The 6,962-nt window shown below is 56.3% G+C and overlaps 1 long non-coding RNA gene across 3 annotated transcripts; it reads left to right on the top strand.

The window, feature by feature from the left end:
• Positions 1–968: 968 nt before the first annotated feature.
• LOC136305320 (uncharacterized) lies at positions 969–6,447 on the top strand. Of its 3 annotated transcripts, none has more exons than XR_010725250.1 (8): positions 969–1,165; positions 1,695–2,091; positions 3,276–3,380; positions 3,677–3,782; positions 4,313–4,461; positions 5,073–5,182; positions 5,808–5,988; positions 6,324–6,447. It is a non-coding gene; the product is annotated as an uncharacterized lncRNA (long non-coding RNA). The 3 variants fall into 3 exon arrangements; XR_010725251.1 differs by lacking the exon at positions 6,324–6,447 and adding an exon at positions 4,759–4,968 and having other exon boundaries at positions 5,808–6,097; XR_010725249.1 differs by lacking the exon at positions 6,324–6,447 and having other exon boundaries at positions 5,808–6,097.
• The last annotated feature ends 515 nt before the right edge of the window (positions 6,448–6,962 follow it).

Raw genomic sequence — 6,962 nt, 5'->3', positions numbered from 1 at the left:
GATTTTTGGAATAGAGCCTGAACGAAAGGCTTTTTTGTTTCGGTCTGGTTGCTGGCAGGGCTCTCGCAGGTGTGCTCGGGGGTCTTTTGGGCCGTTTATTCCGGAGGCTGTTCGCCAGGGCATTCCTGGGCACGTTCGTTTATGGCTTCCGCTCCGCGCCGCCGCGCGGCAGTGCTGCCACCCTGTGGGCAGAGAGCGGTAGTGCAGCTGCCCCCCGTGCCCGTCCCTCATGATCTGTGAGGCAATGCTGCCACCCTGTGGCCAAAGAGCGGCAGTGCAGCTGTCCCCCCCGCCCGTCCCCGAGGCACGTGGCAGCCCCGCATTGTGAGCTCGGGGGCGGCGCTGCCGCCCCGCCCGCCCGCAGCTCGGGGGCCGAAAGGGAGGGAAAAAGGCAAGGAGCCCGGGCGCGTGGCAGCCGGCTGCCTGCGCGCGCCACCCGGACCCCGGAGCCGTCCGGGCGCGATTTTCCGCGGCGTTTGCGGGTGTGCGGACGCGGAGTGGGGGCGCAGCGGCGCCGCGGGCGGGTTCGGGTTTTTTATTCACTCAGGTGACTGGGTGAGCAGCCGGCGCGGGGGGCCCTGACCAGTGCCAACACGAAAGATGGCGGACCGACAGGAAGTGGCTTCACCCTCAACCAACATGGCGGCGAGGAAGGGCGGAAGTCGCGTCCTTCCCCTCCCAAGCTGGCGGCTCGGCGCGACGCGCTTGACCTTCCAAAGACGGCGGCAAAAAGAGCGGGAAAACGGCAAGGACGGGGTGGGAGGGGGCGCCTGCCCGGCTGCCTTCGCCCTGCCCTGACCACGGCGCCGCCCGGCCGCGATTTTCCGCGGCGTGTCCGGGTGCGCGGCCACGGGCTGTGGGCTCGGCGGCGCCGCGGGCGGGCGGGCGGGAGCCGGGCCCGCGCCGGCAGGCAGCGGCGGCGCCGCCTCTCTCTGCCGAGGTCCCGCCGCGCCCGCCGTGCCGGCCGCCCGTCTCGCTCCGCACGTTCCCGCCGCTCTCCGCCGCGCCCACACGCCACCCCCGCGGCCCTCCGGCCCGGGGAAATGGAGGGAAATACAAAAGCCTTAGGGCAGAAGAAGTCGGCCGAGCCGGCCCGAGCCGTGCCCGTCCCGCAGCCGGCAGCAGGAGGCGGCTGCTCTCTGACTCCAAGCTCAGCGCGGCGGAGGTAAGCGCGGGGCTTTCGGCGGGGGCGGCGGGGAGGACGCCCCGGTTGTCCGGGCAGGGCTTCCCGGGGACGGTGTCAGCTCCCCGCAGCTCTGGCTGAGGGCTGCACCGGGTCCGGGCTGAGCCAGCTGGGAGCGGGCTCTGCTGGTCACGTCCCCGGGAGCCGCTGCCGCCGCCGGAGAGGACGCGCAGCAACCTTGTGCCGTCTGTGCGTGCAAGGTTTTCATGGGCTTTGTGGCGAATGTGGTGTTTGGGACCGGGAGCGCTGGGTGCCCTGGGTGGGGATGTCCTTGAAGTAGCCAAGCTGAGCACTGGCTGAGATTTCCAAGCCTGGAATTCTTGAAACAATGTTTAAATAGTTTACCTTCAAAGCAATGTTTAAATAGTTTACCGTCGAGTTGAGGCAGTAGATCAAGTCGATTTGTTAGAGTGGCAGAAATGGTTTTTTGCCTGGAAGTGTGTTGGTATAAGCAAGCCTCCGTCGTGTCAGAACGAATTGATTTTCCTTCTTTTGGCTTTTTTCTTTCTAGGTTGTAGAGCACTGGGGAGACTGTTTGGGATAAAGAACTGAAAGGCACAAGGGAAGCTGCACGTTCCCCGGGGAATGCTTTAGGCACCTGCGGCTCCTGAAGCGCACCGAGAATCCCAGCTCCCACAGAAAACCTTCCGAAGCTGGAAGGGACAGACAAGACAATTCCAAGAATGGTGTGGGAAGCACTTTCTCCCAGGCGTGGACAGTGCTGAGATCGGAATGACTTCACAATATTCCTTGTGCCTCTCCTGTTGCCAGCCCAGGACTAAGTCGGTGTTCCCTGAGTGGCTGCAGTTCCCTGCCCGTGGAGGGAGGCAGCCTGTGCTGGAGAGCGGGAGAAAGGTCCCTGCTGCATGCTGTGTCCTCGGTGGGCAGAGAACTCTGACCTTAGCCAGGTGGGTTGGTGAGGATTGAATCAATCCTGCCTCCTTTTGAACGAGTTGTTTTAATGAGTCATCAGCAGGGGATGCTTTTAGCCGGCTTTCGTTCAGTTTCTTTTTCACAGGTTTCTGGTTGTTTTCATCATGAAATTATACCAAACCCTTAAGTTCGCTAAATGAACCCTGAAAAGGTTCAAGAAACCAATCCCAAGAGAATTGGGCCTTGGATAGCTGGGATCTCACAGCCCTTTGGGGCCACGTTGGGTTCACCCCCTGATTTTGGTGCGCAGAGAAACTCTCAAGTTAAGGCTTATCAAAAGAAATGGACCAGTTCTCATAAAAATCAGCTTTCCAAACCTTGAATTAAGATCAGAAATGATGGCAATGCCCTTGGCATAAAACCACCTGTGAAGCCAAGCAGGCTTAAAATGCCTGTAGGCAGGAAATCCAAGAGAAATGGCTGCTGGCTCCTGGCATCCTGGGCTTGCCAGGCAACCTTCGGGTCGGAGGAGCCCTCTGAGATGGCAGTGCCAACCATTCCCCCGGTGCCACCCTGTCCCATGTCCCCAGGTGCCACGTCCGCACAGCTTTTGATCCCTCCAGAGACGGGGCCTCCACCACTGCCCTGGGCAGCTGTGCCAGGGCTGGACAGCCCTCCCACCATCAGACTTCCCAATATTTGGCCTGATTTGCCCTGGGATCACGGGAGGCCGTTTCCTCGCCCTGGGTCTTACGGTAGCTGCCCTAAGCAGCCATGATTCCAACATGAGAGCGGCTGGCTTCCTTATGACCCCATCTGGAAGGGGCTTGCTTTCGAGAGATGAGCCAGGTAAGGCTCAGCTCGGTTGCCAGTTTGGCAGGTGAGAGCTTGTAGCTCATGGACGTGTCTGGGAGAGGTGTTGCCTCGCTCATCCACCTGCATGCACGTGGTGAGACAGCTAAAAGAAGATTTCCATCCTCTCTCCCTTGTTTCTCCTCTACTGCTTTGTGTTGCCACCTGTTACAATCCATGGACAGAGAAAGTGGGAAATGTGTTTTAGAAATTCTTGGGAATTTTGCTTGTAGGAACGGAAATCCTGAGAGAACTGATATTTGACCTGCCTGGCCTATGAAATGTCCCAGAAGCTGGTTCATGTATCCATGCTCCTGTTGTGTTCATCTGGGCTGTAGTTCAGGCTTTTCTCCCTGGGCTCTTGCAGTTGCTGTGTCTCTGGGATGCGGTGCAGAATGGAATCAGGCGGCCACACCTCAGGTTCACCTTCTCCCTGACCCTGCTCGTGTGGCACAGCAGATCCTGAAGCCAGGTACTGGAACTTCCTGCGTGTGTCACTGCTGGGGTGAAAAGCAGAGCCCTGGGGAATGGTGATCTCCCCACCTGCTTTGTGCTCAGACACTCTTGACTGAGCTTTTCATTCTGGGGAAGAGAAGGGGAGGGGTGGCCAGCAACACGCTGAGCCTCAGAGCAAAGGCCTTCTGCAGTTCCTGCGCTGTTCTCCCAGCTTGGAACACTGCACAGTACAGCTTCCATTCATTATTGTTCGTGGTTGTGGATTGGGAAGGTTGTCCTCCTCCACGATGCCCCACCTTTTTCTCTTCACAGAGGAGCACATGTACCTCAAGGGAGACAGATTCCTTCCGTCACATCAGTACTCGGACCTGAGGAAAGTACCAGTTTTTTCCAGCTTTTCTTCAGTATTGATTTGGAGGTAAGAGTCCCGCTTTCTCGATCCAGGAATTCTTGAGAAATGTATAGAAAAAAGCCATAAAAATACAATGAACTCTCATTCTCCCGTGGGTGGTTAATTAGAGGCATCTTTCTTTTGTTTCCTCTTGGGGTTAGAACTGCCATGTCTGTGGGGACTGCGTTGGTTTTTAGTGCTAAGGCGCAACGACTTGCGCTGCGTATTGCTCTGCGAGCACGACAAACAGAATGTTCTGCCCCAGCGAGCTGACATTCATCTCTGAGTTTCGATTAGTAATGTTAGAGTCGCACTGAAGTGTCTTGGGAACGGCAACCTCTACGATTCCATTTGCACTGCATGTTTGGGCTGCAGGCTGACTGTTCCTGATGGATGTTAGGGATGAAATTCGATAGGAATGGAAATGGACAGGTCCAGAAGAAGCTGTGGTCAGGCCTGAGCTGGCACTCCCAGGGAACCAGAGTTTTGTGCTCTTAGGAGCAGGTATTCTTTGGCAACGTCTAAATGTCTGATGATGGTATTTCTGTGCCTTCCAGTACAAAGCAGAGCCTGCGAGTGGATCCTCAGATGTCCTGGGGAAGGGCTTCGTGGCAAACGTTGCTGTGGGCTTTATGACTGCCAGAGGATTTTCCAGGTCATTCTCTCCTTTTCAACAGTCTCTTGTGTGATGAGGGCTCGCTCCCAGGTAAGAATTTGGAAAGAAAGCACCAAAAAACCCCAAAGTACAGAAGTCTGCATGGCTTTGAGATCTCAAGGCCAAAGCAAAAAGGAGCAGCTGACTCTGCCTTTGCCTTCTTGAAAACCTGTTCCTTGTTGATTTTCTGTCCGTGTGGAGGGGGAGATAATTGCTTGTGTCCAAACCGGTCGCAGCCTTGTCCCCTGAAACTGGAAGAGGTTGCTGCCATCACGGAGCCTCACGTGGGCACCGTGCCTTTGTGCCTGCTGTCAGGGCCTTTTCTCTTTCGGGGGTCTCCATCCACAGGCAGCACGTTTGTTACCTGAACTGCGCTTCAGCGGGAGGGAAGCTCACGTGCCGGGAGCTCTCGGCTTCGGCAGCGTCCGCCCTGAGCGGTTCGGGTATCGAAGCCTTGGACAAAAGAACAAAATCCTCTCACTGCCTGAAGACTCCTCGTGAGAGTAGCTTTGAACGGAGAGCGTCTTTCCTTCCCTGGAGTCGCTGAGAGCAGCTGGTGTTCGTGTCACCTTGAAGCTGATCAGATGCTGGTCCGATTGCTAATTCTGAGTTCGATCGTTCGATCTTGACCGTAGAAGAACAGGTCCTATTTTCTGTTTCAGAGCGGTATTCTGGAGATATTCCAAAGCGCTGCCCGTGCCAGCAAAGCTGCCTGTGAGCTGATCCGGGATCACGGCCTCCTCCCGTGGGTCCTGCACAGCTGAGAGCAAAGGTGAGCAGAGAAGTACAGGAGAAACGGGAACAATTTTGCTGCCCACGGTAGAATAACTGTGTGAGTGAGTATGAAAACAAGGGTGACAGGCCGGGAGCCGGGGGCACCGAGGGCCGGACGGGCAGAACTCGCTGAACTCTGAGGTGTCCCTTGGGGTTTCGAAAACAGAATCGAGATGCTTTCAGGTTGTGATAGGAGGGGGTTGATGCTGGGGGGGCTTCGTGATTTGGAAAACACTTGCTGGAAAAACTGAGAAAGCCAACTGGCACCTGGAATCGGTGTCTCTACCTTTTGAGTTTCAAACAGCCTCAGATCCCGTCCTGTCACGGGACCTGCCGCACGGGAAGTGGCACAGCAATGGCTTTGAGCTGTCTAGAACATTCCTCCCCCCTTGCCTCTCCCTCAGGTACGTTTGCATCCGGCAGATATCTCTTCTGCGCAGAGCGCCCTGACAGGCTCAGGCAGGTGCCCCAAAAGTGCCCTGGAATAGGGTCCCCTGTGTAGGTGATGGACCAGCTGCCGGCGAGGATCTGCCTTCCCAAAGTGGTTCTCTGTTTTGTTTTCTTGTTGGTTGGTTGGTTTCGTTGGGCTTGTTAATTTCGTTTTGTTTTGTTTTGTTTCTCAGGTTTCTGAAAAGCAAGGGGATCAGTCAGATGACTTCCTTACTCCATACTCTGTGGCTAAGAAAAGAGACAAAACAAGAATCAATCCCAGGAGAAGAGACAAAACAAGAATCAATCCCTCCTCCCTATTCAGCTTGTAAATGAGTTTCTGTATGTTTTGGCCCCCTTCATCAAACATATTGGGTAAGTCTTTGTTTTGTTTTTTGTTTTGGTCAGTTTGCATTTCATCCTCTGTCCAGTTTGACCTTTATTAAGGCCAGGAGGATTTCTTTGTCTCTGGTTGATGAATGGCTTTTTTCGCCTTCAGTCTGCGTGTCGAGTAGTGAATTTGGACGAGATTTCTCTGACAGGAGGATTTAGGTGTTTGAAGACATGGGGAAAGAAAGTAAAGTGTGATGCACAGCTGCTGTCAAGTCCTAGGTCCTTCATTTCTGGCCCTTGCCACAGTAAGGCTTAGAAACTGTACTCATTAATTAGCACGCAGGAAAACACGTGGCACTTGTGTTTCCTCTTGGCAGGACTAACGTAGATCTGGCCAGGCTGACCGAGTTCTTCGGCCCCCTCAGCTCTGTGCAGGAACACCGTGCTGTTGCTGCTGAGGCTTTTAGGGGGATGAGGTGAACGACAGCGTCCTCTCCAGCAGGGAGCTGCTGCTCCTGCTGCTCCTGCTGCTCCTGCTGCTCCTGCTGCTCCTGCTGCTCCTGCTGCTCCTGCTGCTCCTGCTGCTCCTGCTGCTCCTGCTGCTCCTGCTGCTCCTGCTGCTCCTGCTCCTGCTCCTGCTCCTGCTGCTCCTGCTGCTCCTGCTGCTCCTGCTGCTCCTGCTGCTCCTGCTGCTCCTGCTCCTGCTCCTGCTCCTGCTCCTGCTCCTGCTGCTGCTCCTGCTGCTCCTGCTGCTCCTGCTGCTCCTGCTGCTCCTGCTCCTGCTCCTGCTCCTGCTGCTCCTGCTTCTCCTGCTGCTCCTGCTGCTTCTGCTGCTCCTGCTGCTCCTGCTGCTCCTGCTGCTGCTCCTGCTGCTCCTGCTGCTCCTGCTGCTCCTGCTGCTCCTGCTGCTCCTGCTGCTCCTGCTGCTGCTCCTGCTGCTCCTGCTGCTCCTGCTGCTCCTGCTGCTCCTGCTGCTCCTGCTGCTCCTGCTGCTGCTGCTGCTCCTGCTGCTCCTG

Source organism: Chamaea fasciata, unplaced genomic scaffold (assembly GCF_029207755.1).
Source record: "Chamaea fasciata isolate MVZ Bird 193981 ecotype frontalis unplaced genomic scaffold, bChaFas1.0.hap1 SCAF_361, whole genome shotgun sequence".
Lineage (NCBI taxonomy): Eukaryota > Metazoa > Chordata > Aves > Passeriformes > Sylviidae > Chamaea > Chamaea fasciata.
Note: the sequence above shows the minus strand (reverse complement) of the source record. Positions and strands in the feature narration are given on the sequence as shown.